The sequence below is a fragment of the Balaenoptera ricei genome, chromosome 9, assembly GCF_028023285.1.
Source record: "Balaenoptera ricei isolate mBalRic1 chromosome 9, mBalRic1.hap2, whole genome shotgun sequence".
In the NCBI taxonomy this organism is placed as follows: domain Eukaryota; kingdom Metazoa; phylum Chordata; class Mammalia; order Artiodactyla; family Balaenopteridae; genus Balaenoptera; species Balaenoptera ricei.
In genome coordinates this window covers 47,658,422-47,684,385 of record NC_082647.1, presented here as the reverse complement: position 1 = coordinate 47,684,385, position 25,964 = coordinate 47,658,422, and the positions used below count along the sequence as shown (strand labels likewise).

At 40.4% G+C, this 25,964-nt stretch overlaps 2 long non-coding RNA genes across 3 annotated transcripts in view; one reads left to right on the top strand and one right to left on the bottom strand.

Moving 5' to 3' along the window:
* The window catches only part of LOC132371911 (uncharacterized), a 179,184-nt gene that overhangs the window by 89,616 nt on the left and 63,604 nt on the right, over positions 1-25,964 (bottom strand). The gene's annotated exons all lie outside the window — the stretch shown is intronic.
* LOC132371912 (uncharacterized) lies at positions 8,481-16,926 on the top strand. Its single transcript, XR_009505009.1, has 3 exons — positions 8,481-8,569; positions 14,603-14,662; positions 16,877-16,926. It is a non-coding gene; the product is annotated as an uncharacterized LOC132371912 (long non-coding RNA).

The window sequence follows — 25,964 nt, the reverse complement described above, 5'->3', positions numbered from 1 at the left end:
AGACAATCATTTTTTGTTTTGTTTTTGCCAAATGACTGCAACCTTTCTAATTCATTTTGTTGCCAACAGTCTTGCCTCTGCCCCCATTGTTCATCCACATGGTAGCTGTGTAATTTTTCTAACGTACATGTCTGATCATGACACTGTCCGCTCTGATCCCAAATTTCATTTCCTCAATGTGGCTTTCATGGCAGCTCAAACTTACCCCCCAAGCTTATGTTTTATTTTGTCCATGTTGGTCCTCTCTGCTCCTGCCATATTGAAAATTTTTTCAGTTCTCTTGGAAGTGTCATGCATATTCCACCCTCTGGATATTTCTTCATGCTCATTTTTATTCTGGGGTTTGTTTTTTTTTTTTTTTTTGGTGGCCAATTCATCTTTTTATATCTGTTTTTGTGTTTGTGTGTGTGTGTGTGTGTATGTGTGTGACACATACCTTCTCTTTATGCCTCAATAAAATGTGGGTCAGACATCCCTCCAGTGTGCTTCTGTAATACCCATACTTCTCCCACACAGCCCTCACCACTCTATATCATAACTGTTGATCTGTTTACACCTTGTCACTAATCTTAATCTCTATAAGGTCAGGGACTGTGCCTCCCATGTACACTATTATACCTCAGGTGCCTAGCAGGTACTAGGTACATAATGGCTGCTTAACAAATGATATCTATTGTCATCATCTTCCTTATCTTCATCATCATCATGATTGAATAGAGTCGTGATTTACGTAAAATGCTAAGCATGATGACTGGTTGACAGCAATACATAGTAGTTTTAATTATTTAATATTCTTATTTTCTTCAGCAAAATTTAATATTTCTGAGCACATATATTATAATAAAACTCAAAGCAAAACACAGTTACATCTCTTTGGTATTTTATCATAAGGTAAGAAGTAATAAATATATAAAATACTTTAGCATATACATGTATACGTGGACGTACTAGTGATATTTTCTCCCCAAATTCGCTGATGTTCTTGAGGAAGAGCAAAAACATGACTGGAAGTTCTCTTGCACTCTGTTGACTCACATAGTAAAGGTCAAATATGACTCTATGCATTTAAAAAATCCTTTCTGTAAACAAATCATTTCAACTTTAGCCACACCTTAACTATTCCAAGAACAGATACATTCTTAGTAGATGAACAGCTTGTAACAGGCAGCCTTATCTTTCCTAATTCTCTAACTTACTTTTAACACAGTATTGAACGGCAAAGGTCTTATAATAAGAATTGTTCCCTCTTCTATAAAGTTGGGAGAAGCAAGTTAATTATGATTGAGTTTTAAGATAATACAAGATCACTAAGGGACTCAATTTAAAATACTGACTAGCTGAAACAGAAAAAAAATCAGTTTAATCGTTTAGCAAAATTTTATTTTCCTTAGACTAATTCTAGAAATATACTTAAGACAAATAATTTTCTTTCTATGGGGAATTAAAACTTGAAAGAAGTATTAATTTTCCCTCTGTTTGGGTAGATTCTAGGAGGAATTGTAGATTTTAGATTCACAGTGAGTGCCATAGTGTTTTTTTTTCCTAATTAGCAAAATTAAATGATAAGGGAATTCCTTGGTGGTCCAGTGGTTAGGGCTGGCTCTGCGCTCTCACTGCCGAGGGCTCGAGTCCGATAAAATCCCACAAGCCTCACAGTGCGGCCAAAAAAATAAAAATGTCATAAAAACCACTCTTCTATACAAAACTTAGTTTATTTCACAACAAACATAGCATGTTGAATATTAACAAAAATTTTGGTTTTTATTAGTTTGATTCCATGAAGTAAAGTTATTTACATAGATATTTCTACAGTGAAATCTCAACCTCTATATTTCAGGATTCACAAGGAACATTACTTATCAAAATCTTATATTTTTAGGTATGTCCCAGTGTAATAAACTGTAAGTTAAGAAAAGTTTGAATAGCTTGAACAGATGACTTAGGGACAGAAGTTTTTTTTCATTACCAAAATTCTCTGCCAAAAGATTTGCCAAAAATATTCTTGAATTCAGAACCACCATAGTGTTTGTAGGTGCAGAAAAGACAAAGGGGAGAAATTCCCAAAATGAGACTAATGAAGCCCCAAATTGAAGATAAATTTATAAGCAAACAAAAATGGCTTGACTTTTAATGTAAGCTAATAGAAAAATCTGATTTGCTTTGCCAAACATTTATTTATATAGGAGATAGTACAAAATCTATTAAAGGAAATATAATGCTTTACATAGCAGATTGTATGTTTGGAAGATTTTGCACCTTAAAACAAACAAAAAAACAAACAAACAAAAAACCTTTAGTCAGGGTTAAATATAAACAGATACTAAATATTAGCTAAATTGGTACATAGAAATGTCACAATATTAATTAAGCCAATAGTTTATTTCTACCTTATCTTGTTTCACAAAGAGTGTTGAAGAGCTTACAAAAATAACAAAAACAATAAAATTAATATTTAGACACCCAGAAATCATGGTCTTATAGTAAGTTACTTAATAAACATTTTCTGATTTTATTTGATAACTGATTATCAAATGGAACAAAAAACAAAGGTTATAATCTCCAGTGGGGGAGATGCAGCGGTGGGCCAGTGGGCCAGAGGTAGCCGCTTGGAAGGAGAGGGAGATGGGGGGTTTTTTGTTGTTTTTTGTTTGTTTGTTGTTTTTGGCCACTGCCGTGAGGCATGCGGGATCTTAGTTCCCCAACCAGGGATCAACCCATGCCCCTTGCATTGGGAGCACAGAGTCTTAACCACTGGACCGCCAGGGAAGTCCCGGGAGCAGTTTTTATGGTTCCTAAAATATCTCTAGGATAACTATAAAACATGATGCCAATTAATTCGGCTTGCCATACACAATTTCTCTTATGGTAAAATACAAATTAGTTTTATACCTTTGCGTTAAATAGAAAAACATTTCTCTTTGGTGCTGACATTTCCCCTTCTCATTTCTTAAAATGTTGAGCATATTTTAAAAGAATAGGATATCAAATTATTAACCTACTTTGAGCACCAAGTTTTTATCAAACTCTGGGTTTGCACACATCTTGGTTTGGCTTAAGGATGGGGACCATATCTTGTTTTCAATGTGCTACAACATTATAGGGGCCCAATAATATGTGTCAAATGCATGAATTAACAAATTAATGGTACTTGTAATCTCTGAAGATGACATGGAAAAAACTAACATATTCTTCAGCCAACAAAGACTGAATGGTACTATTGTCAGATTCAATATGATGTGTTATACTCATTAATTTCCATTTTCAGGCTCTAGAGCACATTAGAAGTCTTTCTAATGACAAGATGATCTGGGAAACCTCAAGATTATCTTGAGCAGTCCAGCTAGAAGCATAGAGTGTAGGAACTTTTCACCTAAAAGGGACTCTAAAGGATATTTTGTCCAACTTCAACCTTTTCAGATAAGGACATTAAGGCCTAGTTGAGTCACTTGCCTAGATGACATAGGTAATTAACATTATCGATGAAAATAATACCCTGTTACCCAGTCTAGGGCTCTTTCCACCATACAGGCTGCTTTTCCTAATTCAATTATGGAGATGATCAAATAAGGAAGAAAAATTTTGCCTTGCTTTTTACCGTTTTTTAAAATTTGATTTCTTTCCCAAAATCAAGATATGTTGAAACTGGATCTAGTCAAATGTGGAGAGCCAAAGATGCTGGGAAGTTCCTGGAAGGCAGTGCTGCAGAGAGAGAAATGGACAGGAACTATCTTGCTCCACTCTCTGTGGTAGCTGGGAGGGGAGTGGATTGGGGAGGATTCAGGTCTGGCTTTCACAGAAGGGTAGCGCCCATCTCTGGCAAGATCTGACTCAGTTTGAGTGGTCGTTTGAGGGTATTGGCTATGTTGACATGGCCAAAAGAGATCTGAACAGAATATTATGTCCAAAAGTCAACTTACCAACTAGATAACAAACTCTTGGACAGATTTCTGGAGTGAAAATGTTGCTTGGAATGCAGTCGTAGTCCAAGTGTTTTTGCAATAAAATTCACAATTTTAGCCTACATACACCCACTCTTCCAAGCAGTAGTTAAGCAACATTATCATGCTGGTACAATCAAATGATTGCTGATCAAAAATATTGCTAGTGAAACAAAAGATGAATTGTAGGATCTTTAAGCCCTAATTTTAAAAAATGTACATTTTGGAATGGTAATAGTTTTCTCTAAAAATCATTTATCACTGAATAACGTAGAATTACAATTCCAGGGCCTCACTGAATTAGCATATAAGGCGCTACACAAATACACACATGCATACATGCACATGCACAATACACCTATAAACATACAGTTGATTCATACAGTTATTCATGGTAGTTATGTCCTATAAAGGTGCCACAAACACCAAATTGGCAAATACTGAACCACTGATGCTAGGGGAAATATCAATGCTAGGGGACTCACAGGGTCCTGTGAGCCTCTTGTTGCAATGCTTAAGTCAACTGATTAATACATAACTTTATTTTGTGTGTGTTTGTGTTTAAAGACCCCTTATTTAATATACACTGGTGTTTCATTAGCACTGAACTCATGGCCAACAACACTGTAAGTCACGCCTGAACGAAGCTCATCTAACACACATTTTCTCCATAAGGCACATCATAGCCTTCTGTGCTCAGGAACACTTCAGACACTTGGAGACCATTTGAACTAGGGAAATCACCAACAAACAGCACAAAAATGTGAATAACATGGCATGATAGAGACCACGAAAAGGACACTGTTTATAGTATGAGAGCTGAGACAGGAAGCTAGAGAGTCACTTTGACCTCAGCTGAGAAAGTGCACGTCGGGCAACTCAATTTTCCACTGCTCTGTGCCTGTCTGTGAATGACACCAAGGTGCCCTGAGTGTGAATTTGAGGGATTACAAATAAATTTTTGCAAGCAGGCAAATTCACAAATATGGATTCTATGAGTAATGAGGACCAAGTAAACACATATCCTGTGTGTACATGCGTGTGTCTGTGTGTTCATGTGGGCATCTCTCCAATCACCGAATAAGTCAGGCCAGTGTTGTTGGCAGCTGTGACTATTTGCAGTCACAGTGTCACTTCTAAAATGTAACACGAGCCTGTTATTCCTTCACAGCAGGTTGACTATGTAAGTCCCCCTGCGTTTTGGGGGTGTTTAGATAGCTATAAAGTTTCCTTTCTTCTTACTCCTGCAGTCTTAGAATTGCATCTTTTCTTGAACCTTTTTCTCATTGCTATGCTTGAAATGAGATAATACTAAGGTTCCTCTTTTTTGAAAGTAGAAGGAAATCTGAAACTTAAAAACTTCCTCTATCTTTCCGGAGTTGGGAAGCGTGCGAGCCTACAGCCTTGCCCCGGTCAAGAGCTACCAGGGCTTTTTATGTTACTTGGCATAAATCCATGTAAAGAGGGAGGAGTCTACAGACTTTAGATCTATGTGTTGACTGGCTCTTTTTATTTCCTGTGTGGTCTTCATCTGTGAAATGAGAATAATAATGTCCACGTCATGGTGGTGTTGTAACAAATAGAAACGATGCATGTTAAGTACTTTGCATTTTGTTCTCATTATCATTAACAAGAGCAATAAAAACCATACCCATACTAAACATGGAGAATATCGCAAATTCAGCTCCAAAAGGGATTCAAAGGCAATTTAACAAGATAAACATCTCCCTCGGTCACAGTATGGCTATTGTATGTCCCTATAAACCTTGTCATGATTAGTTTGAGCCTCTGGCAGGACTGCTGTCTCCAGCACACTCACGTGCCAATCATTCCAGGCTGTCGAAGCCGTCAGCTCTTCCAAGAGCATTAATTGTTGCCCCACCCTCTGAAGAGCTCCGGTGTTCAAGGTCCATGTAAATGATTCCACCAAAGACAGCTGATCTTAGCTTAAGGCCAAGGGAAGGAATGCTCAGTGCTAGTGAGGTTTCTTCTATGCCCCTTCTGTCTGTCCTTCACTCTTTTTGGTTTTGCTGTACCTTTTGCATCCACATCACCACCTCCTAGCTAGTAATTCTCATCTGCTATTGCTAAAGCATAAAGAATAGAAAATTTTGAGACTAAGGAATATGATAGGAAAAGAAGGTTTTCTGAAAAGAGGCAGAAATCAGAAGAGAAATATATATACTAGACAAATGTTAATATATATTTCACATTTAATATATGTATAATATACAAAGAGAAGTCCAGATATTTGCTGTAAACATTTATCAGAAAACAAAAGAAGAGTAAAATTATTTGAAATCAAAATTTTCCTATGCAAAAAATGGGAGGGATTCACAAACAAAATCACCAGCAGCCTTGCATGATAATGAGTTTCCTATCACTTGAGAAAATCAGAAAAGACCAGTGACAACTTGCCAAGTGCACAGCAGTGAGGGCTGGCTCATTCCCTCATTGAACCAGTCATCAGTCATGGAGTATCTGTGGTGTGGCTGTCACTGTGGGAAGCATGTGGTCTTTGCTTTTTGAGGAATTCATTGTCTGGAGGCATCACTTAGATGATTTCTTTAGAGACTTCCAGTATCTCCCAACTCAGGGATTCTATAATTCTGTATCTCTACTTTCAGCACTGACACTTAGCAGGTACACACTGATAAGACCCTGTTGAATATTAAAATATTAAAATACTTCCATACTGGTTGGTAAACAGCCACTGTGGACCCTACCATGGGCTCCCATCCCCCAGGAGCCCTGGATCTCTCCAGGACCCAGTAACTAAAGAGTTAACTCTGTCCCAGGATTCAAACCCTAGGATTTGGCTCCACCCTAACAGCTAGAGTCCTCCCAATTGATCGGTGCCCATGTTTTACCAATTGCTAAGTAGTTTTTTTTTTTTTAAGATTTATTTTTATTTGTTTATTTATTTTGGTTGTGCCGGGTCTCAGTTGCAGCATGTGGGATCCTTGCTGAGGCATGCAGGATCTTTAGTTGCGGCATGCATGTGGGATCTAGTTCCCCGACCCGGGCCCCCTGCATTGGGAGTGCAGAGTCCTACCCACTGGACCACCAGGGAAGTCCCTACCAATTGCTAAGTAGTTTTAACATCACTTGTCCCTACATCAGTGTCTCTCAAACTTGTTAGACTTTGCAAAAGATCCCCTGCCCTTCTAGGCCACCTACTCCCACATCCTTTAGGAAAGGAAATCAATGAAAACAATGGAGTGTTTTATATAAACAAATGGGAGGGAGAACAATCATGTGTCTATCTATCTACTCTAACAGTAGAGGATTAGATGATTCTTACATGAAACACAATATAAGGTATCTCAAAAATCAAGTTATTGAAATGTGATGGACCCCAACATTACTGATAAAAATATTCACCACTACCCACCGTTGAGTTAAACTACGTACAACAAAGTAAACCTTGAAGTTAAACTAAAAGTAATGTATAATTAAAAAGAAAAACATCAGTCAAAAATTACAATCACCTAAGACAGCAAGATGCTCACAAAGAATTCTCCCCCAGTTTGCTGAAATCACAGTATCTAGGTGTCCACATTCACAAGAGAAGCCTTTTATCTTTACAAGCCTTGTATGGCAGCGACTTTAACAGAGAACTGAATGAGAGAACACAGCGAACTCTAGAGTAGGAGGGGAAACCCTGCTGCTTTAAGGACCCTTCGCTGTTTATGCTCCTTACTTTGAGTAACTGCAGAATTCTTTGGAAGAGATTTTTTTTTTCAAACATCTAGATCAACATAACTCTTTTTTTTATATATAAATTTATTTATTTTTGGCTGTGTTGGGTCTTCGTTGCTGTGCACGGGCTTTCTCTAGTTGCGGTGAGCTGGGGCTACTCTTGGTTGCGGTGCGCGGGCTTCTCATTGCGGTGGCTTCTCTTGTTGCGGAGCACGGGCTCTAGGCACGTGGGCTTCAGTAGTTGTGGCTCACAGGCTCTAGAGCACAGGTTCAATAGTTGTGGTGCATGGGCTTAGTTGCTCCGCGGCATGTGGGATCTTCCCAGATCAGGGCTCGAACCCGTCCCCTGCATTGGCAGGCGGATTCTTAACCACTGCGCCACCACAGAAGTCCGGAACAGATTTTTTTTTTAATTGGGAAAACACTTTAATGGGTGTTCTACTTACACTTAAGTAGAAAGGGCAGGAGTGGTTTGGACAAAACAAGGCTAAAACCTCTCTGTGTTAAAAAAGCTACTTTCTTTGGACAGAGATACATATCTGTTGTGCTGAGAGCTCCTAGGGTGTCCCAAGACTGGGTAGGAGTAAGCACTGGGGACCAAGGGGTGGGGACTCCCCATGGAGCAAAGATGGGAGAAGAGGCTCTGATTTGCAGAGAGTAGATGCCAGCCAGGGACAGGAGAGAGGCAGTATTTATGATGCTCATATGCCGTCACCCTCCCCCAAGCTTTCGTTTTCTGCACTGTGAAGCCTCCAATATTCAGTCTGTTAAGCCAGCAGCCTTGCTTGGTGATCCTGAGGAATTAGGAAGTGGCTGGGAGAGAAATCTTCAGCTTGCAGAGTGATGGCAAGAATGCCAGAGGTAACCAGCGGGAGACCAGGAACCGCCAAGCAAAACAAGACGGGATGGACGACAACCAGAAGGCCTTGGTAAGACCTTCCGAGATGAGGGCTGAGGCGCTTATTTGGATTTGAAAGGCTGGAAAACGTGTGGAAGCTTGAATTACCCTAGAAACACTGCAATTTCCTTTATAAATATCAAATTGTAATTATCCTTAATAATTTATTTAGGAGGTTACCTGTGGTACATAACTAAAGTCTTACATAAAAATGAAATCCTTGGATGTACATTTGAGTCACTCACAAGTACCAAAACCAAAACCAAAACCGAGGAACTTGCTTTTGGTTTTATCGGTCAGTGGGCGGCAGAGGACACTTATGGCCCACCAGTGTGGCACGGACCCCATTTGGACTACACAGGGACAGTTAGTTGCCTTTTTTCTACTCACCCAGTCATCTTACAGACAGTTCCATCCTTCCTTTTTTTTTAATGGCTATAATTTTTTTAATTTATATTTTATATTGGGGCATAGTTGATTTACAACATTGTGCTAGTTTCAGGTGTACAGCAAAGTGATTTAGTCATACACATATCTATTTTTTTCCAGATTCTTTTCCCATATAGATTATTACAGAGTATTGAGTAGAGTTTCCTGTGCTATACAGTAGGTCCTTGTTGATTATCTATTTTATATATAGTAGTGTGTGTATTTGTTAATCCCAAACTCCTGATTTATCCCTCCCCACCCCCTCCTTTCCCCTTTGGTAACCATAAGTTTGTTTTCTATGTCTGTGAGTCTATTTCTGTTTTGTAAATCAGTTCATTTGTATCATTTTTTAGATCCCACATATAGGTGATATCATATATTTGTCTTTCTCTGACTTACTTCACTTAGTATGATAATCTCTAGGTCCATCCATGTTGCTACAAATGGCATTATTTCATTCTTGTTTATGACTGAGTAATGTTCCATTTTATATATGTACCACATCTTCTTTATCCATTCATCTGTCGATGGACATTTAGGTTGCTGCACCAATAGTGGCTGCGCCATAGTGGCTGCACCAATTTACATTCCCACCAACAATGCAGGAGGGTTCCCTTTTCTCTACACCCTCTCCAGCATTTTTTGTTTGTAGACTTTTTGATGATGGCCATTCTGACGGGTGTGAGGTGATACCTCCTTGTAGGTTTGATTTGCATTTCTCTAATAATTAACGATGTTGAGCATCTTTTCATGTGCTTTTTGGCCATCTGTGTGTCTTCCTTGGAGAAATGTCTATTTAGATCTTCTGCCCATTTTTTGATTGGGTTCCGTCCTTCCTTAAAGAGCCCCTGTGATAATAATCTCAGGTGCTGAGCACCAGTGCCCTTGAAGCACAGAACAGTACAAGTGTTCGACATCAGTCATATCACAAAACAATAGCATTTTTGTTCACTCTGACCATGTGAGTAAATGTGCTTTGTAGTAACTTTGGAAAATAATAAAATTTATGAAAAGAGTTTTAACATTACCTATAATTTCAACTCTCCAAATCACATTAATATATGTAGGTATTTTCTCCCAGGCTTTTTTCTATGTATTTTTAAAAACAAAACAAGTATAATACATTACGTATGATTTTATATTCCATTTTATTTTCACTTACCATATAATGAATGTTTCCATCATTTAAAAATCCTTTGAAAATATAGTTTTTAATGACTACATAGTATTCTATTGCATGAAATGTATTAAATTTATTAAACAACTTAGTTATTTCCAAGTTTTTAGTTTTATAAATACACCTAAAAGAAAAATGGGTAAATAACATGAACCAGGAGCTCACAGAATTTGAAGTGCAAATATCCTACAAACATAAGAAGATATCCAAGTTTATTAATATTAAAGAACTGCAAATTAAACAATAAGATGTTAGTTTTACTTATAAATCACATTTAAACATTTAAAACACTTGATAATTCCTCACGTTGGTGAGGACAGAGAAAGAAAATATTCTCCAAAACCAGATAGCAGTGTAAATTAGTATAGAATCTTCTAAGGGCATTATGGCAATTGCAGTATTGTTTGTAATATAGAAACCTTAGAACAACCCAGATGTCCATAGAAGACTAACCAGGAAAATTACAGTAAATTAATATAAAGGAATATTATCGAGTGTTTAGAAAGAATGAGATAGATTATATATATGCTGACATGGAGAGATATCCAGAATATATTGATATATTTTAAAGTTAAAAATTAAAAGGAAATGCCAACATACTTTGTACTCTATACACATACTCTATTTAGTGTAAGGGACTAATCAGTTCCTGGAAATGGGAGATGTAGCTGAGTCAGCTGGTTATGCACGTCCTTACAGCCCTGCCCGTAGGGAGCTGAATTTCTTAGATTCTACATTTGCAACTGCTTTTCCCTGCTCCTCACATTCCTTGAAATAATCGAATGATTCCAGCTACAGTTTATGTAATTGCAGGTCCATTCTTCCAGTCTAAGCTGTTGTTTATGATGACCTTTATGATGTCAAGAGTTCCTACAATCACTAATTGCCTATTAATCTTTAGCCTCTGTTTCCTTGACTGTTTTCATGGAAGTACCTTGAAGATTCATAACACTTTTCATTTTAACTTCTAAGCATAATTGTCTTCTTCTGTCTCTTTGGGCCAGGTGTAGCACCACGAAACCCCAGCAAGTGTTCAAGCACTCCCTGTAGGTATTAACCCACCAGTAAACCCTCTGTTAGTCAATAGTAGGTTAAACTGTCTTCCAGAATTCAAGATAAATAGCAGAAAAAGAAGCCATAGGTATTAAAGAAAATCTTAGGCTGTGATACACACCAAGGGTCCACGGCACTGTGTTGCATAAATTAGTTACATTCTTGATTAGTTAGTTTGGGTGGGGATAACAGGAGCTATCAATATTTAGATCCAGTTCCATGACTGAGAAACTAAGGCTTCAGAAAATAATCCTGTGAAATTAGCAGTTTTACCACTACTTCTCATAGTTTCCATTTATCGAGCTCTTGCTAAGTATCAGGTATGTGTTAAACACATTTACATACATCATTTAACCCTCAAAATAAATCCATCAGATTTGTGTTACTATCTCCAGTTAAACATAAAGAAACAAAGGATCAAATCAGTTAAGTATTTTTGCAAGTCATCCAGCCTATAAGTAGCAGAGGGGAAATCTGAGCTGTTCCAGGCATGACATCTCATGAGTTCTCTCTGGGAGACTACTGAGGCTCCTTAAACTATACTCCTACTTAATTATGGGGGAAACAATCTGTAATGGGGGCTCCATTTTATGTCTGGGTCCAAATACAGTTGAATAAAATGCAGTGCTTCCGAAAAGTTTGGCCCCATCAGGCTACTTTGCAACAATGGATCCAAGTAAGGACCACACCTGAGGGGCTCAGTCAGACACAGCGCAAAGGCCTTCACTTTCCCTTATTCTGTTCGAGAACTGCATTCAACTGCTGACTCTCAAGACAGATGTTTAGAATTATAGAACTGGGAGCAAATTTAGAGTGCCTCAGATGGAGCCATTTCATTTAATGGATAAGAAAACTCAGGGACAGAAATATTAAGGAGCATGTCCAAGGCCACAAGATGGTTAGCAAAAGAGCTAAGACAAGAATTCAGGCCTCCTGACCCTCACCAGGACTTATTCCACAACACCACGTTCACAGTTATGAAAAGGAACCTTTTGCTTTGCTCTACCTTTGACATTTTCATAAAATCTTTGTGTCAAATTAATGACTAACGACTTACTTCCTCTTTGCTTTAGTGAGAAAGATTCTACCAGGACTGCTTTCCAACCTCAGGAAAAGTAAGTGTGAAGCAATATAAATTGCATGCACTATTTAAAATGAGATATGGGTAGAAGAAAAGAAATTTCATACAAAACTCTGAAAAGTAACACAGGCCTATAGCAGCACGCAGGGTGAGTCAGAGGGCGCGGTGAGAGAGCAGAAACAGAAAACTGATAATCATCCAGCCAGCCAAAGTGAGTGCCATAGAATCTCCATTCTTCTTACTCAGGGACAAAGGCTAATAGGCATCTGGTGCTTGGAGGCTGGTATTTCATCCTCTGTAAAGAACAGGTCAGGAATGGAAGAGCTAAGTGCACAGTGCTGAGAGCAGCTCCCCTTCCTCACCTCCATCACTGCGGCAGCCTCAGAAATGGCCTCCTCACCACATCACTGACAGCAGGCGGGGATTTGTCAGATAAATGCTGATTTGTCGGGTCAAGCCAGGTGGTCAATATCTCCCTGCACCTTACAGGGCAAAGTCTAAGCTCTTTAGCCAGCACCTAAGCTCTGCAGTCATCCAGGCCTCAGCCCGGCTGGCTGATCTGTTTTCCTCTCATTCTACTGATTGGCTATCTCAGCATGCCCCAAGTATGCATTATCCATTACTACTTTTACTCCCTCCACCCGAAATTCTCATCCCTTCCCAGTCCCTCTTCTCCATGTTTCCCTGCCCTTTCTAAACCGTCAGACCCTTCATGAAGCTTCCTTGAGCATCCTAATACTCCATGTTAGTGACTCCTGCGGCTGCTGGGGCTGGTGGAGATGGGTAGGGCACATTGAGCTCCCCTATGCCAGACACTGTGCTGAGTCCTCCTGGATTATCTCATTAATCTACACAACAATCCTGTGTGATAAGCATTGATTTCTTGGTGGCAAGTGATAGAAACTCCAACTCAAACTGGATTAACGCGTGGAAAAGTTATTGTCTCACTTAAAAAGTCTAGGGAAAGAGATGGCTCCAAAGAGGTCACGAGGAACCAGTCTTTCCTCATGTCTTCGCTCAGCTTCTCCAGAGCGGCTCCTTTCTAAGGCTCAGGGAGGGGATGCTCAATTTCAGGTTCTCATCTCTCAACACTCAGTCCAGCAGAAGGCAATGGGAATCTTTCCCAGAATTCCCAGCAAAGGTCTCATTCTATCTCCAAGCTCTGAATAGGTGATTTGACCATCTCTGAGTTAACCATTGTGACCAGAGGAATGGGACTTGTGATTGCTTTTACCCAGATTCATGTGTCCTGCCTGACCTTGCCACTTCTTCCAAGCACAAAGGCCAAAAGTCCTGTAACAAGGATATATTGTACAACACAGGGAACCTAGCCAATATTTTATAATAACAATATGTGGAATATAACATTTAAAAATTGTGAATCACTATGTTGTACACCTGAAGCTTATATAATGTTAGATATCAACTATACCTTAATAAAAAAAAGAAAGAAAGAAATGGTCCTATGAAAGGAAATAGAGTTGCTGGAAAGCCAAAACCCACACATATCACATGCGAGTCTCTGAAACATTTTAACAGTGAAAGAATTTCTGCACACTAAAAATAAAATGAGTCCTGCTTGTCTAGACAGCATGGGGAAGAGCTTTATTAATCAGTTTAAATGACAGATTACCATTGGAGATTGGCCACCTGCAAGTATTTTCCAGAGTTGCCTTTGGTTGAATCAAAAGATGAAAAATGTGAACTCAGTTTCCAAGTCAAATCACAAAGCATTGTTTGAAATCTGCTAAAATAAGATTACATTTTATTGTTGGAACTAGTGTGGAAATGGACTTAAAATTTATTCATTTTTCTCAAAGAATTATTAGACTATTAATCTGAGTAGGTTTTCCTTTATTAGTTCCGATTGACTGAGACATTGTGGTATCCACGTGCCTGCTGAACACATATTTTCATGGGGAGCATGGCTACTTAGCAAATGTAGTAAAGCAAATCTCATTACTCTGTCTAGGGCTTGGTGGTTATTCTTGCCATGAGGTAGCAGTTCTTCCTCTTCTTCTGGTGTGTGCTCCAGCTTCCACTTACTCAGTACTTTTGTAGTCCTTGAGTCAGTTTTTATCACACTGTATAATTTCTTGTGTCTGCTTTGCAAATCGCCTTTCAAAATCAATTGTAAATTGACCTCTACGAGAAAGTATGCAAATAAATTCATATGTTCATGGAATATTCATTAAGGCTCCTTTTGAAATATTGCAGAAATGCAAAAAGAAAAGTTGTCTATGTTATAATAATTGTATCATTGATAAGTCTGTATCAGGCACTAGAGTGACTGTCTTTTATACTATCTCATCTACTTCTTACAGGGCTCTATGAGGCATGAAGATAAATTGGAGATGTTGGAGATAACAGATGGAGAAACTGAGGTTTGTAGAGATCAAGTCAATTACCCAAGGCCACTGGGCCAAGATGCAATCCAGACTGTTTGCCTTCAAGCTCCTTAACAAATGTTCTAGAAAATTCATTATTGACAACTAAGCAGGCTTTAGCAGCAATGAACATGCGCTAAAACAATAGCATCAATGGTGAGGATAAAGGCGAAGGAAAGAAGCACGTTGACTAATCATGCACTGGCACAGGGGGGCATGTTTTCCCCCAGTCTCAGGAGAATATGTACTTCATGCTCTTAGACTGAGTCAACTGCAGATATTTAGTGAGATATTGCAATGGCATCACATTCTCAACGTGGCAAGTTCACACGTTGGCTCCTTTTTAGTTTTTCCCATCTCAGGGACTGCTCAGTACATGCTCAACCCCTCCTCTCCTCTCCCTCCCCCAGCACAGAGGAGGTGAAACCTGCAAAAGTAACCTCAGAGGCAAGAAGACTTATATCTTACCTTGAATGGTTGCTGCCTCTTTCCCCTGTACCCACCTGCAGCCCCAGATTCAGACCCGATGGATGGGGTGTGAGCAAAGAAGGCCAGTCAATGTCCCACCACTACAGTCCTGTTTTTCATGTTTTGGGGACAACAGGACTCTGGGAGACCCTCTTGCTCAGTGCACGACTCCCGCACCCACACCCCCATCATCCTAAAAACCGCAGCCTGCCTCCCTCCCAGTGACAGGCAGCTCATTGTCTTGAAGAATTAACCATAAGCCTAAAATGTTCTCACATCTCATGAATAGCTTCTCCTTCAGAATTAACAGAGTAAAAACAACAATGGATGCATACCTGCCCTCACACTCCAAACTTCCTAGTAACCCTAAGCTATGTTCTCACTTATCCCACCTCTGCAACTCAGGGAGGAGAAGATATCTCTGACAGTTGAAAAGTAACCAGGTGTGGGTTCAGTTTTGGCCCAGGTGTGTATGGCTCAGCATTCAGAGGCTGCTCCCTGGACACAGCCCTCAAAGCCTCTTGGCCTACAAAGGAGAGGAGGCATCTCTTTTGGCTTCACAGCATGTGAAACAAAAATAAAGCCCTCCGCTTTTTAGTCAAATGTGAATCACTTCCCCTTTCCTTCTGCCAGGTTCTTGTTCTGTCCTTTGCCTCTCTCTGTCTCTGTCTCTCTCTCTGCCTCTCTGTCTCTGTCTCTCTCTTTCCCTCTTGACCTTTCCTTTTTGCTTCTCTTTCACTCTCTTTGTCTTTCTTTCCTCTTCTTTCTACCTCACTCTTTCCATGGACTACATTCCATACTACAGGTCTAGATGGAGTATGTGCCTGGCTAATAGAGTAGTATCAGTCCAAGTAATTCATCCCTCAATGACTGGGCTTAAGTTAGGAGGTACAGAACCTAGTGATGGGATCACCAACACTTAGGTAAACATTGAGGAGTTGGGATGGTGGTATTAATGAATTCTGATGCTTTTAGGTGGTAGATGAAGGCGTCTCCAAATAGTGCCATCTAGTGGTTCACTGGAGTAAGATCTGCCTCCCAGGGTCTTTCCCAGTGTCAAAGGCCAACAAGGGAAGGGAAGGCAAAGATCTTGTTCACTCACTTTGAAGCAGGTACTCGGCCAAGCAAGATGCTATTTGTCATTGCCTTATTGAGTCCTGACAACCATCTTGTGTGGTAGGCGTTATAATCTCTCCCGGTGAGGCACGAAGCAATTAAGTACCATGTGGGGCGGGGATCCTAACCCTCACTTGACACCAAAGCCGATACCTTCCCCATAACACACCAAGGAAACTACAAAGCTGCATAGATGTGGTTTACAGGATTTGCACACCAGAATTTAGTAGGGGTGATATTGGCTTTTCCACGATTTTAAGTAGAATTTTTAGTTTACAGATTTTTTTTTTTTTTAGTTTAGACTTTAGATTTTTAGATTTAGTAGATTTTTAATTTAGAAGAGGAAGATTTCATAAATTTAAGGTTGAATGTTTAGGCACATTTTAGATATGTGGCTTTCTATTTCTATAGAACTGATAGAACTTATAAGATACACTTCTGATTATAATAAAGACATACTTCGCCTAATTCTTTAGTTTTCAAGACAGAGGAGTATTTACATTTCTGTTCCCAGAATTGTGTTAAGTTCATTTTTTTCATCAATGGTAAAAGAATATACCATCTCTACCATCGTGTTCAATTAAATATCAACTTTTACCACAAAATAACAAACCTTCCCTTCTTCAGAAAAAAAGATTGGCGGTTTTTGAAGAAATCTCATTAAAGTTTATTAGATTGAAACAGCAGAAGTCTCTCATGTAAATCCACACAAACAAAACTACAGGCCACTTCAGGAGACCCTCACCCCATGTGCTGGTGGAGTCCAAGGTCACAGCGGTCATTGAACTAAACCCAAGATGCACTGCTCTTCGGGACCGGCCTGAGGAGAAGAGGTTGAGGGTGGACACTGTACACTTTCTAGTTGTCATCATGGTCTCTCCAGGGCCTTTGCCTTGAGGGCCTGTCTCTCCATAGCTGTGTGGAGAAGCGGCGTTCTGTGCAGCTGCCAAAAAAGTGATGCTGGGGACTTCCCTGGTGGCTCAGTGGTTAGGAATCCGCCTGCCAATGCAGGAGACACGGGTTCGAGCCCTGGTCCGGGAAGATGCCACATGCCATGTAGCAACTAAGCCCGTGCGCCACAACTACTGACCCTGCGCTCTAGAACCCTCGAGCCACAACTACTGAGCCCACGTGCTGCAACTACTGAAGCCTGGGCGCCTAGAGCCCGTGCTCTGCAACAAGAGGAGCCACCGCAGTGAGAAGCCAGTGTACCAAAATTAAGAGTAGCCCCAGCTCACCGCAACTAGAGAAAGCCGACGCGCAGCAACAAAGACCCAAAGCAGTCAAAAAAAAAAAAAAAAAAAAAAAAAAAAGTGATGCTTACGGGCCCAGCCCTGGGGAGACGGCAGAAATGGTTGTTTCTCCCACCCAGGATTGCAGCAAGCCCTACTGGGCTCCCAGTGCATATTCACCACTATACCCTCTCCCACTGTGAGGGAAGAGAAGTCTTCCTCATTGTACCTGTGTCAAAAAAGTACAGCACTGGGGCCCAGCGCTGTGGGTTTACTTGGAAAAGAGATTCGTTGTTAGTCATGTGAAAAAGTCCTTGCAGATGAACTTCTTTGGGGCTCTAAGTTTTTTAGGACTCCCCACCTGAGTGAGGAGAAGGATCTTAGAGAAGACTTTTGTATGTCATTCAGTGGAGGTTACTGGCTGACTTTCTTTTTTTCTAAATCCCTGTGAAATTTAGTCCTGATTTAGTAATGATCCCACCGTGCGTCACTTCAGATGGAGTATGATATTTGAAACAAAGCCCTCCAACACCTCACTAGAGTATCAGACAGAAAGCAAGAGAGAGAATCCAAACACAATAACCCAACTGACTCATGAAGTCCCCAAAAAAGTCTTTGCAGGAAGGAGCATAAAGAAAATGTCTCACACCTCGTCCAGTCCCCTAGGCAATGAGCGCTGAGTGTTTATATTGAGGAATCATTGAGACAGGTGTGTCTACCTGGACACCTGGTGTGTCAGCAGCTAGTTGGGAATGCTTGCGTCACTCTTGGGTAAACCCTCCATGTTCAGAACTGGCAGAGAAAGAGAGAGAAGAGGAAAAGGAGAAGCAAGGAGAGAACAAAAGCCCACAGCATCTATCTTTCCAGCCCCACTCGAGGAAGAGACAGTTTCTGTGAGCAAGAATGTTTGCAGCAGCCCCCAGAAGGCCCCAGTGCCCTAGTTACACAGTAATGCATCGGGGTGGCTGAGAGTCTCTGCGGGGACTGGGCTGTCTCTTGTTTCACAGGCTGGCTGGCCAAACCTGGCCACCAGGGGTTGCTGGGAGCAGGTAGTCGCCGGGCACCTGCTGTCCTGGCCTTGCCTTGTTCTCTCTGTGTGCTGACACCCCTCCCAGGCTGCAGGATAGACAGTCGGTGGGAAGGCAGCAAGAAATCCCCCCAGGAGCGGGACTTGGTTTTCCAGCTAAACTGTCAATGTCGTGAGAACCTCGGTGGGAGTGTGGAGTGTAGCCCTTGGGAGGACAGCAAAGAAGGGGGAACACAATTGCCAAAGAGAAGCTTCTGTGCTTTGCCGTCTCTGCTTTCTTCCAATCAATAAGACCTCCTTTCCCCTTTCATTTGCTTTGTCCAAATTGAGGACAGATGCTGCTCTGAGGCGGTGCACCTGGAAACAAGAACTTTTCTTTTTTCTTCCTTTCTTCCCACGCCCGCAACAGTTTACAAGAAAGGTTGGCTCAAGTCTTTTAAAGGGTCATAGAAACCCAAAGTTGACTGTGAATCAGAGAAAACAAAAGACATTAAAAAGGAGGAAGGTTAAATAGAAAGAGAGAGAAAGATTTTTTTAAAGGGTCAGAAGACACAGGTTACTTACATTTCAGGTACCAGCTTTAGCCACATAGAAAATAAAGAATAGAGGAGGCACATTTTCCTCCACCTATGTCTCCTCTGTGCACTAAATCCCAAGCAGCTCTCCCATCAGAATCTTAACATTTCCAAGCTGGAAGAGACCTCAGAGATCATCTCTTTGCATCTTTCATTTTCAGGATATAAAAAATGAGGCCAGCGAATTAAATCCCTTGTCCCGGGCTGGGCAGCTTTTCCATGATGCCTGCAGCTCAATGAGACACTCCTTGAGTTGCACTGACCCACGCAGCTGAATGGCTCAGTGCAGCTGTAACAATGGGCTTGAATTTCTACAGAGACCACTTTCTGCATTTTGATACAGGCAAAGGGAAGAAGGGAGGGGATGGCCTTTTCACGACCAGCTCTTTTATTGAATAGCAGAACATCATGGGAATCTGCCTGCACTTTTTTAGTTGAACCGTATTACTTTACCCAATACCATATCCTGTGCCAACAGAGGTTCAAGAAGAAAAGAGGAGGCATCCCGTGGTTTGTAGACCCCTCTGTAGCACCACTTTCTCCACCATCTGACCTTGGGGAAGCTGCCTAACATTTCTGGCCTCAATTTCCTTATCTGTAAAATGAGGCCATTGGAATTCCTATTTGGGCAGCACTTCTTTAAACTGACGTTAATCCAGGATGGGGCATTATATTTGTTACATAAATACTACACATTTAGTCTTGGTGTTATCACTTTTATCAGTGTCATAGTGCCTGTTTTTATTTCCTGTGATCAAAAAATGCTTGTTGAATAAATGAATTTTTTTTCTTCTTTTTGGCCTCACCATGCACGATCTTAGTTCCCCAACCAGGGATTGAACCCATGCCCCCTGAATTGGGAACGTGGAGTCTTAACCACAGGACTGCCAGCAAGTCCCAGGAATGAATGAATTTTTAAATTCCTAAGGCCAAGTCATTACAAATTGCACCTGATTGTTTGCTTTTAGTGACTTTGAATATAACTAGCATTCTGTTTTTAGTGTTTCCTCACAGGAAAATTTGGCTTAACAAAAATTCTTATAAAATGGGAGGCAGGTGGAGGTCAATTAAACCTCCACCCGCTCCTATCTCTCTGGGAGTAAAAGCCAAAGTCAGGACGATGACTTATAAGGCCCCACAGGACTTACAAGGACCCCCTGCCCAGACCTCATCGCCTGCTACTCTTCCCCTTCACTCACAGTGCTTGAGTCACCCCAGCTTCTTGGGCACATCAAGCAGGCTTCCACCTCAGGGCCTTTGCACTTGCTATTCCCTCTGCTAGGAATTCTACTCCCTCATTTGCTCTTCTCCTTCACCTTCAAATGTCACCATGTAAGTAATGCTTCCCAAGAACATCAGATCAAAAATAGTTCCACCTTATCCCTGCCCCCAGCACTTTATTTTCAGCTGTGGAAATCTCCTCTCTATCTGATATAGTATATATTTTACTTAATTATTTTGTTGATTGTCTGTACCTCCCTCACCTCACTAGAAGACCCAGAATTCTGTCCATTTTGTCACTGCCATTTCCCCAGCACCCAGATCAGTGTTTAGCAGACAGTAGGCACTCAGTACATATTTCTGGAATTAATGAATCTTGTCTCATTCAAATCCTTAGGGAATCAGGTTGTTAAATAAATAAGTAATAGAGGCTCACATTTATTAAGCACTTCCTATGTGGTTCTAAGTATGTTACATGTGTTCATTTATCCCCTAAGACCTACGAATTAAGAGCCCTATGAATAGGGACTTCCCTGGTGGCACAGTGGTTAAGAATCTGCCTGCCAATGCAGGGGACACAGGTTCGATCCCTGGTCCGGGAAGATCCCACATACCATGGAGCAACTAAGTCCGTGCACCACAACTACTGAGCCTGCGAGCCACAACTATTGAAGCCCACGTGCCTAGAGTCCGTGCTCCGTGACAAGCCACCTCAATGAGAAGCCCGCGCACCGCAGCTAGAGAAAGCCCACACGCAGCAACGAAGACCCAACGCAGCCGAAAATAAATTAATTAATTAATTAATTAATTAAGTAATTAAAAAAAAGAGTCCTATGAATAAAGACCTGTTTTCCTTTCTTTGGCTGGTTCCTCTGCACACTGGTGGGTCCCAGGATCAGTCTCAGAGGCTCTTCTCTTCTGCAACTATACTCACTTCCTAGGGGATCTCATTCAGTCTTGTGGCTTCAAATGCCTTCTATATCTTGACTATTACTAAATGTATATCTCTCACCTGAGACCTCGCCCCTAAACTCCAGACTCATTTATATTGCCTATTCAATATTTCTCTTTGGATGTTTAATAAGGATTTCGATCTTAACATGTTTAAATTTGAACACTTAGATTGTATCTCCCCCTCACTAAATATCTTCCCTCTCTAAAAAGGGCAATTCCATTCTTGTGGTTTTTCACGCTAAAATGCAGGAGTCGTCCTTGATTCCTGTCTTTTCTCAGGCCCACATCTAGGGTTGTCACATTTAGCAAATAAAAATACAAGATGCCCAGTGAACTTTGAATTTCAGATAAACAATACATAGTGTTTTAGCATAAGTATGGCTCAAGCGAGATTTGGGACACACTTAAACACTAAAACATTATTTGCTAGTTATCTGAGATTCAAATTTCATTGGGCATCCTGTATTTTATTAGGTACCCCTCCTCACAGCCAATCAATCAGAAAGCTCTCTGTATCTTCAAAATGTAACCCAGATCCAACCACTTTTCACCACTGCCATCTCTGCCACCTCTGTCCACCCTAGGATGATTGCAAGAGCTTCCCACCTGGTCTCTTTGCTCCTCCCTTTGTCCCTTTCCTTGCAGCAATTGGAGCAATCATTTTAAAAGCAATGTCAAGTCATGTCACTCACCTGCTCAAACCCTCCAGTTGCCTCCCATCTGGTTGAGTTAAAATTTAAAACCCTTCTTTCCACAGCTTAAACAGCCATTGTGCTTTGCCCCACTTCTCTCTTCCCCTCTCATCTCATTTCTTACTTCCTCTCTTGCTTCACTCTGCTTCAGCTACACAGGCCTCCTTTCCGCTTTTTGAATACAAGCACTCCCTACCTCAGAGCCTTTGCAGCAACTTTGCTGTTCCCTGTGCCCAAAACCCTCTGCCCCAGAAATCTTCAGAACAAAGACCTTCGGAATGAAGGTTCTTGCCTTCATTTCACTCAAGTCTTTACTCAAATGTCAGCCTCTGACCATGCTCTTTAAAATAGCACCCTCCCAGCCATTCTTTTTCCTATTTTTAAAAAACTTTTATTATTAGCACATATCACCCCAGCATATATTTATTTGTCTCGTATCCCAGAATATAACTGTTTTGAGAAAAGGAATTCTGTCTGTTTTATTCACTGTTGTAACCCTGTGACAAATGAGTGCTGGCACGTAGAAGATCCTCAATAAATCTCTGTTGAATGAATGAACCCTCATTTATAGGTGGAGAAACCGAGCCAAGGAGAGGCTAATTATTTTTCCTGAAGTCAAGAAATATTCAAGATGCTCTACTTTTGTCACAGCATTTTCAGTGTGAGACCTTGTTTGTTCTTTTCAGGAACTCTGTGAGTTCAGAATGGACAGTCTTTAACCCCATATCACAGATGAGGAAACTGAGGCCCAGAGTTCTGTGATCATCATCCTAAAAGTAAATCCCAGGTTGTCTCACAGGTCTCAATCCCGCTTGTGAACTTTTTTCACTTTCTTCAATCTCCAAACATGTTTTAGGTCTTGTGTTTTAAAATTATATTTTCAAACCATCTCCTTCACATGTCAAAGATGGAGTTGTGGGGTCTCATAAATCCTTGCCACCAGAGGAGTCAAGGAAATGTATGTCCTTTTTTCCTCAAATAACCTGAAATTCTTTCTCCCTATTCTGGGATTCCTTAAGCCTCAGATAATGAATAGATATTACCGGTGGGGACCTCCTTGGTAATACTGGCATTTGCATCGTGAAAGCAAAACCACTCTTAGAAATGACATTTTAAGATTCCTTCTAAGTTAGTAAATTCATGGACTATTTGTTGTTAATTTACACATTCTATTAAACATTTACTGTGTCTACCAAGTAAAGTGAGCAACCACCACAGTTTACTGAGTCTTGAGGGACCTCCCGGGATGCAAGACTTCCAGGGCTGAAATCCAAGAAAGTTTAAGGCAAACCAGGATGAGTTCATCATCCTAATAAACTGGGGGGTTTCTGTTATTTGTTTGTCTGTTTGTTTGTCTTAATGCTACTATGGTGGGCTGAAGGATGGCCCTCCAAGGGTCACCATGTGGCACTTTCTTATTGGTAAACATATATGTACTATATGACCGAGTGTATTAGTTTTCTGTTGCTTCAGTAACAAACTATCACAAACGTAGTAATGCAAAAACAATATAAATTTATTATTATATAGTTCTGTAAGACGGAAGTCAAATACGAATCTCACTGAACCAAAATCAATGTGTCAGCCAAGTTGCATTCCTTTCTGGAGGCTCCAGGGCAGAATCTGTTTTCTCTATTTTTCCAGGCTGCCTACGTTCCTTGGCTCATGGCCCCCTTCCTCCACCCTCAAAGCCAGGAGCATCACATCTCTCTGACTCTTTTTTCTCATCATATCTCCCACTCACCACATCCAGACAAGGTTCTCCACTTTTGAGGACTCATGTGATTAGACTGGGCACACTAGATAATCCAGGGTAATCTCCCTATTTTAAGGTCAGCTGATTAGCTACTTTCCATCTGCAAACTTAATTCCCCTTGGCCATATAATATGACATATTCATAGGTTTTGTAGACTAGGATGTGTTCATCTTTGGGGGATCAATATTACTTCCATACCCAGCAATTCTACTCCTAAGTATTTGCCCAAGTAAAATGAAAAATGATGTTCAGATATAGGTGAATGTTTATAGCATATTTATTTGTAATTGCCTCAAACTGGAAACAACCCCAATGTCTTTCCATTGGCGAGTGGATAAACAAACTGTACATCTATACCAGGGAATACTACTCGGCACTAAAAAGGAATGAACTATTGATACACACAACAATGTAGCTGAATCTCAAATACATATATGAAAGAAGCCAGACTCAAAAAGCTAGGTATTGTATGATTCTATTTATATGATATTCTGGAAAAGATAAGACTGTATAGACATAAATCAGTGGTTTACCAGTGGATAGAGAAGAGGGGAGGGGTTGACTACAAAGAGACATGAGCAAACATTTGACGGTGATGGAAATATCCTATATCTTGATAGTGGCTATAGGTTTACAAGTATATGTTATAAAAAATTCATAAACAGAAACCTAAATTAAATAGAGTCAGGAGACCAGAAGGGGGAGCTCTCATGCCCTATGAAGATAGCAGAGCCACCGGAAAAAGAAAAACTTCCTCTTCTTTCCTGGCAAGAGCTCAGCCAATGAGAGACCGTCACAATTCAGTCAATGAAAAGCCATGGGCTCTTTGTTTACTCTAGCCCCTCCCAGCTTCCTTTTCCCCTTTATAATAGAGTTCTCCTCTCCATTTTTGCTGTGAACTTGCACATGGCTCACCATGGTTGCAGACCCCAAATTGCAATTTTTTGTGGATCCCAAATAAACCCATTTTTTTTGTTGGAGAAATAACTGGCAGTCTATTTATTTTTAGGTCAACAATGTATTTGTCAAAACTCATAGAGCTGAACAGTAAAAAGAGCGAATTTTACTGTATGTAAATTAGACCTCAATAAGCTTGAATTTTAAAATGGGGCATTTGGGGGAGGGGGAGAAACTCTGGTTGAAAGGTGTTATTTTTTAAAATTGGTTTCTGTCTTACACTGATGGTGGTGTCTGTTGTCCTGGAGAGGGACACGCCAGTCTGTTTCCTTACTTATGTAGTAGGAGGTAGCTGTGATCAGGGCAGCATTATGACTTCGTGGGCCCCTTTCTCCATGCAAAAAATGTTGAAGATGATATTTTATGACTGTGTTGATATAACTTTTTAAAAAGTTATTTTAAAAGAAAGTATAATAAATCTTTTTTTGTGGGCCTTTAAGTGTCATGAGACCCAGGCACTGTGACTAAGGGAAAAGTCAGCCATGGATGTGACCAAAGCCTGCCAAAAAGGCAAATCAGGCTAGTAATTTCCTACAAGTGAATGACCAGGAGTAGAAAGTATGCATTCAGTTCCTAGTGCTATCACTGATTTTCCAATAGTTTCAAAAAACCCAGTTAACGTCTCCGGGTCTCAGTTCTCCAGTGTGTGAAAAAAGAATAACAAATTCAGCCTTCACTTAAAACCTGCTCCTAGTGTCTTAGATGTTAAAAATTCATTCAACAAAAATTTGCTCTGTACCAAGCACTGTGTGGTGGATGGGGAATCTGGGATAAATCCTACATAGTTCCTAACCTTAGTTTGCTGCTGCATTCCCTTGAAGGAACGTTCATCATTAAAAATGCACAAAATAGAGGATTCTTGAAAAGGCACTTCTTTTTACTTTGTCTGCTTTTTTTCATTGTTCATTCAAATATTGATTATTCTGCATATATATCCAGGCTTAGAGCCACAAGGGTTTAATTATAAAAATAAATTCTGGAGAAATCATGCATTTCCAGTGGGAGATTTCCATCAACAATTCAAGTGAAAAAAAAAAAAAACAATTCAAGTATTCAAGTGAGATTTCCTACAATGTATGTGTCTATAAACCGTTTATGAATGTCTTCATAAGTCAGTGCATTCGACTGTTAAATTTTCTTTGACTCTACTCTTTAAGAACTGAGTTGATGATGGTGGTAGTGGGCATATATAACGTGGCATGATTAAAGGAAAGACCCTTTATCAAGAAACATCTCTCCTGCTAGCCCTCCCCTGATGACCCACTGCTAACTATTCTTTCCTTTGCTTAAATATCTTTCC